Raw genomic sequence first — 15,720 nt, forward strand, 5'->3', positions numbered from 1 at the left:
AGTTATGTATATATCTGTCTATCCACCTACAGGTATGTATCGGTAAGTATGTATCTATGCATTTATCTATCTGCACGTATGTATCGGTAAGTATGTATCTATCTATCTCTCTTTAGGTATGTATAGTTGTTTATGGATCTGTCTATCCATCTATGGGTATGTAACTGTAGGTATTTATCTATCTCTCTCTCTATACAGGTATGTATAGTTATGTATATATCTCTGTCCATCTGGAGGTATGTATCGGTAAGTGTATATCTATGTATTTATCTATCTGCAGGTATGTATCGATAGGTATGTATCTGTCTGTCTCTCTTTAGGTATGTATAGTTGTTTATGTATTTGTCTATCCATCTATAGGTACGTATCGGTAGGTATGTATCTATCTATCTGTCTATAGGTATGTATAGTTCTGTCTATATCTGTCTGTCCATCTGCAGGTATGTATCTATGTATTTATATATCTGCATGTATGTATCGGTAGGTATGTATCTATCTATCTGTCTGTCGGTATGTATAGTTATGTATATATCTGTCTATCCACCTACAGGTATGTATCGGTAAGTATGTATCTATGCATTTATCTATCTGCACGTATGTATCGGTAAGTATGTATCTATCTATCTCTCTTTAGGTATGTATAGTTGTTTATGGATCTGTCTATCCATCTATGGGTATGTAACTGTAGGTATTTATCTATCTCTCTCTCTATACAGGTATGTATAGTTATGTATATATCTCTGTCCATCTGCAGGTATGTATCGGTAAGTGTATATCTATGTATTTATCTATCTGCAGGTATGTATCGATAGGTATGTATCTGTCTGTCTCTCTTTAGGTATGTATAGTTGTTTATGTATTTGTCTATCCATCTATAGGTACGTATCGGTAGGTATGTATCTATCTATCTGTCTATAGGTATGTATAGTTCTGTCTATATCTGTCTGTCCATCTGCAGGTATGTATCGGTAAGTGTATATATTTATCTGTCTGCAGTTATGTATCGCTAGGTATGTATCTATGTATTTATCTATCTGCATGTAGGTATCGGTAGGTATGTATCTATATATCTCTCTGTAGGTATGTATAGTTATGTATGTATCCGCAGGTACGTATCGGTAGGTATGTATCTATCTATCTGTCTATAGTTATGTATTGTTATGTATGTATCTGTCTGGCCACCTACAGGTATGTATCGGTAAGTATGTATCTATGTATTTATCTATCTGCACGTATGTATCAGTAGGTATGTATCTATCTATCTGTCTATAGGTATGTATAGTTATGTATGTATCTGTCTTTCCATCTGCAGGTATGTATTGGTAAGTAGGTGTCTATGTATTTTTCTATCTGCAGGTATGTATCGATAGGTATGTATATGTCGCTCTCTCTTTAGGTATGTATAGTTGTTTATGTATCTGTCTATACATCTATAGGTACATATCTGTAGGTATTTATCTCTCTCTCTCTCTATAGGTATGTATAGTTATGTATGAATCTGTCTGTCCATCTGCAGGCATGTATCAGTAAGTATGTATCTATGTATTTATCTATCTGCAGGTATGTATCGGTAAGTATGTATCTCTATCTCTCTTTAGGTATGTATAGTTGTTTATGTATCTGTCTTTCCATCTATGGGTATGTAATTGTAGGTATTTATCTATCTCTCTCTCTCTCTACAGGTATGTATAGTTATGTATGATTCTGTCTGTCCATCTGCACGCATGTATCGCTACGTATGTATCTATTTCTCTATCTGTAGGTATGTATCTGTCTATCTCTCTATAGGTATGTATTGTTATGTATGTATCGGTAGATATGTATCTATCTATCTGTCTATAGGTATGTATAGTTATGTATATATCTGTCTGTCCATCTGCACGTATGTATCGGTAAGTGTATATCTATATATCTATCTGCAGGTATGTATCGATAGGTATATATCTGTCTGTCTCTTTAGGTATGTATAGTTGTTTATGTATCTGTCTGTCCATCTATACGTACGTACGTATCTGTAGGTATTTATCTATCTCTCTCTCTATAGGTATGTATAGTTATGTATGAATCTGTCTGTCCATCTATACGTACGTACGTATCTGTAGGTATTTATCTATCTCTCTCTCTATAGGTATGTATAGTTATGTATGAATCTGTCTGTCCATCTGCAGGCATGTATCAGTAAGTATGTATCTATGTATTTATCTATCTGCAGGTATGTATCGGTAGGTATGTATCTGTCTATCTCTCTATAGGTATGTATTGTTATGTATGTATCCGCAGGTACGTATCGGTAGGTATATATCTATCTATCTGTCTGTAGGTATGTATAGTTTTGTATGTATCTGTCTATCCACCTACAGGTATGTATCGGTAAGTATGTATCTATGTATTTATCTAAAGGTATGTATTGTAATGCATGTATCTGTCTATCCATCTACAGGTATGTATCGGTAAGTATGTATCTATGTATTATCTGTCTGCATGTATGTATCTGTAGGTATTTATCTATCTCTCTCTCTATAGGTATGTATAGCTATGTATGAATCTGTCTATCCATCTGCAGGTCTGTATTGGTAAGTATGTATCTATGTATTTATCTATCTTCATGTATGTATCGGTAAGTATGTATCTATCTATCTCTCTTTAGGTATGTATAGTTATTTATGTATCTGTATAGACAAATAGATAGATACATACCTACCGATACGTACCTATAGATAGATATCTATAGGTACGTATCGGTAGGTATGTATCTATCTATTTGTCTATGTGTATGTATAGTTATGTATGTATTTGTCTATCCATCTACAGGTATGTATCAGAAAGTATGTATCTATGTATTTATCTATCTGCACGTATGTATTGGTAGGTATGTACCTATCTATCTCTCTCTATAGTTATGTATTGTTATGTATGTATATGTCTATCCATCTGCAGGTATGTATCTATGTTTTTATCTATCTGCAGGTATGTATTGATAGGTATGTATCTATCTATCGCTCTTTAGGTATGTATAGTTGTTTATGTATCTGTCTATCCATCTATAGGTACGTATCGGTAGGTATGTGTCTATCTATCTATCTATAGGTATGTATATTTATGTATGTATCTGTCCATCCATCTGCAGGTATGTATCGGTAGGTTTGTGTCTATCTGTCTCTCTGTAGGTATATATATTTATGTATCTATCCATAGTCCATGCCACAGGGATCTAGAGCCACTCTGCTGGAACTGTGACTCTAGTTTCCTCCCATAGCGCTGATTCAGCTCTCTCACCGCCCTGTGCTTTCCGTATGCCACAGACTTGTACTTGTTCATGTTCCTGATGAGCCCCACGTTGTAGGCAGTAGTGTGAGAGTTCAGAGGCTTGCAGATGGTTTTTTTCTCACCCTGGTTGGGAAATGTCTTTATGGTGGCTCTTGGAATCATTTCGTCCACCAGTTTTCCAATAAACCCTCCTACTGCCTCCGTAAACTCGGTTAGGCACCATCAGCAGGTTTAGGGACCATCAGTAGGGTTAGGGACCCTCAACAGGGTTAGACACCATCAGTAGTGGGGTTTCTGTCCACAAAGTTTTTGCAGAATTGGAAAAAGGCCAAACACCCAAATATCACAAAAAGATTTTTACGCTAGGATGAGATGGAAAAGTCAGAATATTGCTAAAGTCAAAATGTGAAAAAGAGTTATGGAAAAAGGTTTTTTGAATAAACAATGATGTATCAAGCCAAAAAACTGAGCCATTTTGCTTGTTGAAATGCCAGCCCAAATCACGGTAGCCTATGTCATTTATACAGGGAGTGGGAGGTAAATCAGGAGTATGTAAAAATGATAGCTGAGTTGTAGAAGTATATTCATTTTTATCCCAGAGATGTTCTCAGTGAGCTCCACCTATATAAATCATCTCAATTTTTTGCAGCAAGGTGTGAAAATTGTCCATTGCCATCACTGATAAAGAAGAAAGAATCAAACCCCGGGTATTTAAATGAATCATTAACAGGAAATAAGGAGGGTAGTTGAATTGAACTGGCCATGTTGTTCAAAGATGTAAGAGCTGACCAGTTGGAAAAGTTGGACCAGTTAATCTCGTATCCTGAAAAGGACCTAAATGTGTCAAACAACTGCAGAAGGTGCACACTAACTCTCTAACTCTCCCCCTCTGTGATTTCTAGGTGTTTGCCATCAGCATGTACCTGAATGTCAACCTCAAAATTAAATTTATTTATTAATACAAATTTTTATTACTACTTCTTTTCCCACCAATTGCTTTACATCAGACACTGGACAAGTAATTTAAACCAATCATGATTAGACATTGAGGAGCTTAATTCAAGAAGTAGGCATCAATAGCATTCCATTCATAAACAAAATTATTAAAAAATTGAAATGTTATGAATACAATACAATAAGTACTACCTTGAATACTTGGTAGATTTCAAACAAAATTCTTAATTGCATCTATTCTCCCTATGATCAAACTTTATGGAACAATCCCATGTTTTTAATCAATAACAAACCCTTTGTATTTTGCACATGGAGGCAGAGAGGTATAATCAGCCGGGCACAGTTATTCTCTGGTATTTTCTTTGACGTCAGAAAAATACAACATACCAGATAACTGTCACTTTCAATTTGTACAAAGATGTTTTAAAGAAAACAGTCAATATCAGACACTTTTGTAACCATACTCCCCCTAGCCATATATATAACTACACTAAATTAAACCTCAGAAAATGTTAACACAAATACATAAACTCATAGCATCAAATAAATACAATATCTCACTCCTAGTTGAAAAATTGACCTCAGATATAAAAGAGGTGCTATCTCATCAGCTCTGACCCTACTGATGGTCCCTAACCCTGCTGTTACAGGCTTTGCTGAGCCTGCCCACCATTTAGTAGCGTTCCTGCTTGTTTTTAATTTTATTTTATTTCCATTTATTTTCTTTTGCTTCTATTTGAAGCTGCTTTGTTTTCTTTGTGTGTTTCATTAATAAATCGTCACTTAATGAGTACTGTTAATCGCGCCTTGTTCCTGATGATGTCACATTCAGCTTTTGTCCTTTCAGCGTCACTCTAGCATCTCCCACCATTCAGTGCAACCTGTTCCACATTCCAGGTCCATCAGCTCTGTGAATTTGCACCCATGTTTTGCCCCACAATCCCTTTACAACATCTTACTGCTGTTTGCACATTATACTGAGTCTACTGGATAAAGGCTGATATTAGTAAAAAATATTGTGATATTGTCGTTCCTAAATCCCCAGTCAGCTAGTTGTAAAACTGAACCTTCAAATATAAAATCCTGTAGAGGTCTGCATACAAACAATGACGTATGTGACATCACTAATGAAAATTGAAAAATAAAATCAATGTCCCCCTAAAGTGCAGCCAAAGAATACTGGCCAGGGCATTAAAAAAATAAAATAAATAAAATGACATTTTTAGACTACTTTCAAGTTATTCTAACAAAATAGGGCTACTTCACATTAATTATGTAGTAAATGGTGACTTGTCATTTCTATCGTAACACTACACCTGCTGACCTGCTGGTTGGTTGAATGCAAGGAGAGTGACTGAACACACACACACAAGCAGAAGAACCAGGAGGTGTAGGATGGAGAGACACATGGAGGATGTTGTAAGGAAAAATAGGACCCAAAGATGTAGTTTTTAAAGTTTATCACTCTTTTACCATCATCATATACAAACTTAGAAGACAGATACTGCTCATTTTGGAGAACAGATTAAGTGACTATTTTTGCAGTGTAGACGTCACAACGTGTGGTTCTAGTACTACCACTGTGAACTACTCTGACAGCTAATTACTAAATGTGTCTAGAAATGCACATTTCACACCAAAAAACTCTTAATAACTTTGTTTATGTCTAAATCATTGAATGATAAAGAAAATTAGTCAAATCCATGAAGTTCCCCTTTAACTTTAGGAGCATGCTCATAGCTAGCTATGAGGTCACTGAGGTCCACACCTTGGTCATTTTCAGAGCTAAAAATTAAATTTTACCGAGAAGAGTGCATTCTTAACTTGGTTTAGACCTGTTATTTAGTGCCAGCTATGTGTGCGAGAACACAGCAGCCCCTGATGGCATCAGCACCTCCACTGACAGAATTCTAATTGACATACATTGACAGCAACACTGCAACAGGTGGCTTGTGTGAACTGGCAGACAGCGTAGCATTTAGTAAGACCAAGCAATGATTCATTAGACCATTATCTACAAGAAACATTCAGAACAGTACCCTGTGTAATATGGAACAGTAACAGTATAATATGTGTACTCTGGCTATGAAGACAAGCCTATTTTTTGCATATTAGTAGGTTAGCTAATGTTTCATAAATTGTTACTGATTAAAAAACAGCTTATAAAAGGAAAGGGTTAAGGTAGTAAAATGACAAGAAGGCTACAAAATAATTGTTTTACAACAATGGCTAAGTAATGCCTCGCTGTAAATGTCTCCTTTTACATCTGCCTCATCTAGGAAATGATGCAATTGTTCATGATAGTCACAGATACGTGACTCACATGGTAGAAATATTTACAAAGTGGAAGTGATATTAATTAAACACTGGAATAGTTTTCATAATGTTCATTTTTCTACTTTTTACAATAATGTTTGCATGGAACGTAGGTGTGAGCTAACAGTAGCTAGTTTACGGAGAAGATAGCTAGCTAGTTGGTATATAGCATTTTTTACAACAGCTATTGTCACAAATATAGTGTTATGATCACCTCAATAAATTGGCAATCAAAAATGATAAGATTACTTGGGGCACCTGTAAGGTGCGGCGGCCCGAGTGCCGTAGGGCGAGGGGCAGGATGCACAGACTCTACCGACTGGGACGAACATTTATTAACAAACGACACAATGGCACGCTTATCACAAACAAGGAACATGAAATGGTTAAAGTTAAACAAACACGATACACAAGAATACATCTAACAAACACATTACATTCAGACATTACGCCAACAATAACCAACATCCTGCACACTTTAACACGCGTTTATATACATTAAGGTGCAGGTGTATATACGAGGTGCAGGTGTGGTTACAGACAAGACAGTCCTCCCACTGCACATGGCGGGTCGAACCACGTGAATCGCGGGAGGCGAGCGTTCCGTGACAGAACCCCCTCCCAAGGGGCGCGGATCCCGACGCATCCGTCCAATGAACGTGAACCTCCAGGTACCGTGTACACGTACACACAAACACAGCATGGCAGTGCCCGGCGCCCAGGCGGGCCAGGTGCCGCCAGCAAGAGAGACCTCGCGGGGAGAGAGAGAAAGGCAGCTTCCCTGCCTCTCTCGGGGCAGTCCGGTACACTCCACCACACGTTGCGCCTGTAAACACAAAAGGCGCAAACAGAAACACACAATAGCACCAACACACAAACACAAGGCGCTGTGACGTGGCGCCCGCCGTCCCCGCAGGCTCCTTGACGTGTCCGAGGCCTCAGCGGACACGCGGGGGTGCACGTCCGCCCCGGTTCCAGACATCCCTAAACGGTCCTCCTCTTTCCCGCCGCTCTAAGAGCGTCCCAGAGGCGGGTTGCCTCTGAGGCTTTGGGCAGACCTTTCCAGTTTCGCTGGCGAGTCAGCTGAGGAGAAGGGTCTTGGGAGATCCCGCTGGCTCCACGCAACCGCCCTCTTTCTGGTGGTTGTGGTGCCCCTCGGTCCTCCCTGGCCCGGGCTCAACCGCCTGAGGCCCCCCCCAAGAAATTCCTGGGGCTGTTCCCCTCTACCTCCGGAGAAGACGCAGACAACGGTCCTCTCCCCAATATCCTGGGATCCAGGCAGAGGTGCAGAGGATGTTCATGCACCCCCCGCTAGGAATTACTTTTTTTGTCGAGGGAGAGTGCGTGCTGTAGCGGTTGGTTATTCTGTAACGTGTGCTGTAACATAGTCAATGTTCACTGTATTAGTGTTCACCGTATGTGTTTAATGTTAATCGTTTCTTGTTTGTATCAGTCGTGAGTGATTCTTGTGAGTGCCGTTAGTGTTTCATGTTAAATGTGAATAAATGTTCGTCCCAGTCGGAGGAGTCTGTGCGTCCTGCCGCTCCCCCTACGGCACTCGGGCCACCGCACGTTACCGCACCACTCTGATTAGCAGGGAAAATTAATGAATTAATTATTATTTAAGGACTATGTTAAATCAGTCTTGACTCATAAAGTCACAAGTTCAACAATGTGATTATTACTTCTGAAACCCTAACTAAATAAATAAATATGGCAGTGTCTTTACTTAAAATTCAAAAAAATCCATCAACCCATTGTATAGAGTACATTGTATTAACAGAAAACTTTTTATCCATCCAATTTGTGTTTGCAGATGTCAAAACAATATGGATCCATATTCACTGTGTATTTTGGTCCAAAGAAAGTAGTTGTCCTGACAGGATATCAAACTGTCAAACAAGCACTGGTGAATCATGCAGAAGAATTTGGAGACAAGAGACATCAGTCCCATATTCTATGACTTCAGCCAAGGATTCAGAAAACCTTATTCAGCCAATTTAGATGATGGAATGTGTGTGTGAGTTGATCATGGTACTATTTAAATTTTAATTAGGTAAATTATTTGTTTTTCATTCATTATTTATTTACTTTTTTGTTTTGATTTTTTTCAGAATAGATGGTGACTAGACTTCAGAAGAGTCCTAATAAGGAGCCTCCTGCTATTGAATATATTAGCCCAGGGTAATCTGTAGATAAACTACACCCTGTATGTTAATAGTGACTATGTGGAAATGTTCAAGTAGTGGTGTGCTGCCAAGAACTAATACTAAGGACTAACTGTTTCACATCCTGTTTAAGAGCCTTATAGGAGGGTAGAAACTGTTCATCAGCACAGAATGAGGTAGACTTCAGGAAACTAACTAGGAAGTAACAGAGACAATGACAGCAACAGCAACACCAAATCTAAACACAACTGGCAAACCAAAATAACCGACAAACTGGAAAGCAAAACAGGGCTTAAATAACCAAGACTGATGAAGATCCAGATAAACATTACCAGACACGGGTGAACATAATTACAGCTGGGGATACAGGCTCGGGGGTGGAACAGAACGAAACCAAAACAAGAGCTTGACAAAACCGAGCCAAGTATACCAGGGACAGAAACCAAACCAAGCACGTAAATATGTCGCCGTGGGAACTGCGATGCCTGTGACACACAGTGAGCAGGCTGTGTGCTGGGTGGCTACTGTCTAGCTGCATCATTTTCATTTTCCTCAAGCAGCAGGACTGATGGCTATCCTGTAAGGCTGGAGGTTTGTGGCCTATGATGGATTCTGCAGTCCTCACTACTCTCTGGAGGACCTTCAGTCACTTGCAGTGCAGCTGCAGTACCAGACAGTGATGCAACCTGTGGGTTTGCTCTCTGTTTTAGATCTATAAAAGGTGGTGAAAATGTCAGGCGGCAGGCCAAACCTCCTGAACCTTCACAGAAAGAAGAGGTGCTGTTGGGCTGATCTCACCAGTGTGTTGGTGTGGTTGAACCAGGTGAGGTCATCTGTGAGGTGTATACCGAAAAACTCAACCGACTCTTTCCCCTTGGGATACGTTGATGTATAGGCGAGAGTGACCACCCAAATGCAGCTTCCTGTAGTCCACAATCATCTCCTTCATTTTACTGACATTGAGCTGGAGGATGTTGTCGTAGCAACACTTTGACAGAGCACTAACCTTGTCTCTGTAGGTTGACTTGTCTCCCCTTGTGATGAGGCCTAGGATGGTTGTGCTATCAGCAAACTTGAAGATGATGTTAGATGTGTGTTTGGCTACACAGTCATGTGTAAATGGGGAGTACAGGAGGGGGCTGAGCACACAACCCTGTGGAGCCCCTGTGCTCAGAGTCAGTGTTGAAGAGAAGCTGTTTTCTACTTTCCCCACCTTGGGTCTGCATATCAGGTAGTCCAGTATCCAATTGTGGACCAGGTACCTTGCGTGGGTTAACTGCCTTAAAGGATCTGACCTCCTCAGACACAAAGCTCTCCTGATCTACTGGGAGTTTTGCAGCAAGGGGGATGTTTTCCTCAAACCGAGCATAATGAGCATTTAGCTTCTCTGCAAGTGAGGAGGTCAACCCCCCTATCACAGTACCAACTTCCTTTGTAGTCAGTGATCATGCAAAGTCTATTCCACATATGTCTGAGAATTCATTGATGTTAGTGCCAGCTGTGTCACAAAATATCCACCAGTCTGTGGTTTCAAAGCAGTCCTGAAGTGTGAAGGTGGCCTCTGCACTCCATTGATAGACTGATCAGAAAACCTTTTTTCCTGTTTGAGTTTTGTCTGTATGCAGGCAGGATAAGGATGGAGGTGTGATCAGATTTTCCAAAAGAAGGGCAGGGGAGGTGTTTATATCCTGAAGGAGAAGTCACCCAGAGTGACACCAACAAGGGAAACATTAATAAAACAAGATTCATGGTGAAAGAGCATGACTAAAGTGTAAGAGAAGAATTAGGAGAAAAGGGGAAACCGTTGTGAAACAGCCAGAGGGAAGCCAGGCCAGCAATGTTCTTCATAAAAGGCCATTTTCTGAAGACAATTATTATTTTATGTTATTTTCCTTATTAATCATGGTTATAATTTGGTTTTGCACTGGAATAGATCATAAGCAGTTTCCCAATGTGTGTTTCATCATGAATACCTGTTTTATATAAATATTGTAAAAACATGCAGTTGTCTCACAGTTAAGATGAAAAACCATTCTGCATTTTGTGTTTACATTTACATTTATGGCATTTCGCTGACATTTAGCTGTTTAACAACAAAGGTTTAATGATTTCTGTTTATGATCAAGGAATTCTGTTTTCTAATGGTGAGAACTGGAAAGAGATGAGGCGCTTTGCCCTTAGCACCCTGCAGGACTTTGGGCAGGGCAAGAGAGGGAGTGAAGAGAGAATCATAGAAGAGATGTGGAATTTGAGGGAAGTGGTGGAGAACTTTAAGGGTAAGAGACATAAGTATATATTTTCTATTTTACTCTTACCAGAAGTAACTATTTTTTGTAGTTGAGCCAAAAATGTAATTATCCAAATTATCCATAATGTAATTATCCATTTATCCAAAATGTAATATATGGGAACATTTAACATCCTGTTATTGGTTATTGTATAAATGCCTCAAATATCACCTCAGCCATTGTATATGGAAGCAGGTTTGAATACAGTGATCCTCGGTTCCAAAACATGGTAAACCGAAGCAATGAGAATATCAGGATCACTGGTTCAGCTTCTATACAGGTACCCTGCTATGTTTTTGAATAAGCAAGAGACACAAAGATAGGATGATGTATGGATAAATGTAGGAGGCACATAACAAAATGTTAATCTGTGTGTTTGTAGCTTTACAATATGTTCCCCTGGCTTCGGCTCTGGCTAAAGGACTGGAAAATTATCATGGCAAACTGTGAAAAAACTCTGAAGGATATAATGCAGCTTGTGCACAGCCTCCAGGAGACCCTGAACCCTCAGGAGTGCAGAGGCTTTATTGACTGTTTTCTAGCATGCAAACAAAACGTGGTATGTCCTTCTTGTGCTGTATACAGAAATGCTTAATGTGTCAAGTTTTATCTTGTACATAGTGCATATACAACCACTCATATTTTGGAGTATCCATATGACCTCTGTAGTGGTATGAACTCCTAATTTATAATTCTGCACTCATCAAATTTGTTATAGTTATAGTAAATTAATGGGGCACCATCGCATATGGAAATATTTTAATCAGTCTCAACTGGAAGTCGCAAGTTGTCTAACTCGTGATCATCCACCACAGGTTAGAAATGCCACCAGTGAAGCCACAAACTTGACAGCTAATGGAACGTTGAACTAATCAGCAATCGCATAGTGTATAATACATTGAAGAATAGAGGGAATAAAGAGAGAAACCAGATAAAACAAATGAGAATATTTGTTTAGAAAACAAAAGTAATCTACAGGACTAACTAGAAGACGACTCAATCTGACCTTTAATCAATAGGCAACTTAAGTTAATTTATATAGCACTTTTCATATACTGTGGCAATTCAAAGTGCTTCAGTAGCACTATCTGGCTGCCAAATGGTGAAACAGAAAACTCTCGTTTGCATCTCAGTGGGAGATTTTGAGTTTGATCAACAATCGATAGGATGTTTAGCAACTAATCACCAATTCTAAAGGAATTAATGTATTGATTCATATAGGTAATATCATTTTTAAAAACAGACAGGATAAATGAGAATAAAGGTCATACAGGGATCCCTAATAACTGACAGCATTACCTAGAGAACTACTAGATGTGAAGTTTAATTGCTAGTACTACAGTAAGTGGAAGCAGTAGTGGAAAGACTAACAAAATTAACATGTTTTGCTTAATTGACTATACTTGCACAAGGAGCTCTATGAGTGTGGGAAGCCTGATTGTCACACTGTGTAAAGGAATTCCCTGTTCGCTATGTCACAAGAATGACAACATCAAAGTTGGCTTTCAAAAGGCCGTTATCACTTCTTATTATGGGGCATTTGGACAGTTCCAGCAGCCTGGAACATTGTCCATGTGTGCGTGATGCTCTGTGTGGGACAAAAACAAGCACACAAAAATCACACAATTCACAATACAGATAGGGGCAATATTCATGGGAGACAGGAATGTCTTTCCCTTGCTCCAAAGCAAGTTCAGTCATGAACTGTCAAACACCTGTTTCAAGCTTGGTATACACCTCTTTAACTGGTGTTTAAACATTGATAATAGCAGTATTTATACACATTGCGTTTACAATTGGCAGAGTGTCCTTGATTGACTCTCTTAATTCAGTGGAAAGTTAAATGTAACACTGTTCAGATTGCAGAAAATAAAATTAAAAATAACACAAATGTACGATGAATGTGAAGACCCACTGTGCTGCAAATGAAACGTGATGCAAATTCAAAAAACGCATGCAACTTCAGAAACCCTGCAAATAACAGCTACAACACGACGGACATGTTTCTGAGGACACGGAGAGGGAATGGACTCCTATGAGACCAGTGGTGACCGAGTAGCTAATGAAAAATATTTATATTTGTGATTACCATGGTTATATCGTTTGTTATGGATTATGTTGATACAGAATGAACAACTGATCTATTCATGCTCAGCAGTTTTGCATATTTAATTCTGCTAGGTTGTAATGCAGCTTTAAAGAACGCTGATGAAAAAAAAAATCCCATTTAACGCGACTATGTTTCTGGCTTAATACGTAGTTAGTTAGCTAGCTAGCTAGCTACCTTCAGAGTGTGTTACTAATTTACAGGATACACTATGTTTTTGTTCAGGTTTGATAGTTTAACTGGTCTGCTACAGTGACCATCTTGTCAATTGTCTTATTCTTACTAGTTAATCTCAAGTGTGTTGTTTTTACATACATACAAAATATGGTTTGAAATCAATAACGCTCTAAAAGTAGGTATATGGACAGAAACCTAGTTGTATTCGACAGAATCTCTTTAGGCTGAACTGGAGTTTAAAATAGTAACACACTCTGAATGCATCTAGCTAGTTATTAACTGGCAGGATCAGGTTTATATTTCTGTTAGTTGGGATTTTGTTTTATCAGTGTTCTTTAAGGCTGCATTCTTTACAACCAAACATGTGCAAGAATGCAAAGCACAAATAGGCCAATTGTTCATTCTGTACCACCAGTGACAAAACTTTGGAAATCACAAATATAAATTACTTTTCACTGGCTGTTTGGTTGAATAACCCCTTTTTGTGTCCCCCTGAAACAACACTTTCATTGTGTTGTGACTGGATTTGTAGCATTTCTGAAGTTGCATGTGTTTTTTGAATTTGCACTGCATTTCTGAAATGTAGCATATGTTGTCATTTTGAATAAAATGTTTTTGGAATTTGTATAACATTCATGAATTTGCATTGCATTTCTGAAATGTAGCACATGTGTTTTGATGAATGTGTTTAATGTAGTTGCAGCATGTTGGGTCTTCCTGGCCACCATACAAATGAACATGGATGAAACAATGGCTTAAGTTGGCAAGCATAAATGGAACCTTATGATTTTAAGCTTCTTTATAGGTTTTAGCACAGCAAAACTGGTTCCTTAAAAATATAAATAAAATGGGACTTCTTAAGAAAACCTTTTCATGCTTGTTGAATTGGTTCACTGTTAGGCCAGCTGATTAGGCTTGGTATGGAAAAAGCCAGTGGTTTGATGGTTTTCAAACATCTCTCTATATGATCCCTGGTATTACTCAGTTGTACTCTGATGGAAGAAAGTGGTCTCTTATGTTGGCTGACTAATTGATCCCTTCTGATTATTGGTTAGGAGGCTGGAAAAAAGAACTCATTGTTCCATGCACAGAATCTCCTTCAAACTGTTTCCAACCTGTTTGCTGCTGGTACTGAGACAACCAGCACAACGCTCCACTGGGGCATTCTGCTTAATGGCCAAGTACCCCCACATACAAGGTAAGAATTCCAACTGCAATGTGAATATCCAGTGTCCAAGACATTTCTCCAATGAGGAAGACAAAGAGGTGCTTGATGGTGTTTGAGGGTTTACCATGGTTGCTTCTTGTATTTGTTTATATTGTAATATTGAAAGAGTTGATTGCTTTTGTCTTCTTAAAAACACGAGACAATATCTTCTGTTGTGCTCCAGATCAGGTACAACAGGAGATTGACAGGGTGGTTGGAGGCCGCCAGCCAGTGCTGGATGACCACAAGAACCTGCCTTACACAGATGCAGTCATCCATGAGACACAGAGACTGGCAGACATAGTACCCATGAGTCTCCCTCACACCACTACCTGTGATATTAACTTCCAAGGCTTCTTCATCAAGAAGGTCAGGCTGTTAGATTAACTGAGAAGAGTCTAAAAGCAATACAACAAAAGCATGCATAGGATAAAATTATTAAATGTACGTAGGAGACTGAGAGCTGAAACTGGCTGGTTTATAAATATAACAAAGACATGACAAAATGGCTGCGTAAATTTAAATTTTGCACTGTTGTCATACCAGAGAAAGCTGTCACTAGCTTCCTGCTTAAGCTAAAACTGTGATTCTTTCCAGGGAACCTGTGTATTTGCTCTTTTGACATCCGTGTTGAAGGATGAGAATGAGTGGGAGAGCCCTTACACTTTTAATCCAGGACACTTCCTCGATGAGTAGGGACACTTCATTAAGAGAGATGCCTTCATGCCCTTCTGTGGAGGTGCACTGAAATCATTTTCTGTCATTGATCTGGTGCTCCAGATTTCATGTTGTACTTTAAATGTCTGTCTGTGTGTCTGTTAAGGGCGTAGGGTGTGTCTGGGAGAGAGTCTGGCCAGGATGGAGCTGTTCCTCTTCTTCGCCACTCTTCTGCAGCACTTTCGTTTCACTCCTCCACCTGGCGTGTCTGAGGAACAGTTGGACCTCATGCCAGCTGTGGGCTTCACGTTGACCCCTCTCCCCATAAGCTCAGCGCAGTAAACTACTTGGCATAATCCATTCACTTTTAACATGTAAGGGTAGTATTTACATTCAAGGTTGCAATAATATTGGCAAAATACTATTTAAAAATTCACAGGCACTGGTGCAACCTGGATTTCAAAGTTCATCACACGTGACCAACACATTCACATGTAACTCACTTATCTGCCCCAACACTTGGCACCTAAAATTAAACCCTCATCATTCATATTGCTGAGTAACATTCAGTTTTATAAT

At 39.1% G+C, this 15,720-nt stretch overlaps 1 pseudogene; it reads left to right on the forward strand.

Annotated features, from left to right (window-relative positions):
• Nucleotides 1-7,190: 7,190 nt before the first annotated feature.
• Nucleotides 7,191-15,497, forward strand: LOC145655518 (cytochrome P450 2K1-like; annotated as a pseudogene).
• The last annotated feature ends 223 nt before the right edge of the window (nt 15,498-15,720 follow it).

This window comes from Electrophorus electricus, unplaced genomic scaffold (assembly GCF_041902795.1).
Source record: "Electrophorus electricus isolate QZ-2024a unplaced genomic scaffold, ASM4190279v1 Scaffold27, whole genome shotgun sequence".
NCBI lineage: Eukaryota > Metazoa > Chordata > Actinopteri > Gymnotiformes > Gymnotidae > Electrophorus > Electrophorus electricus.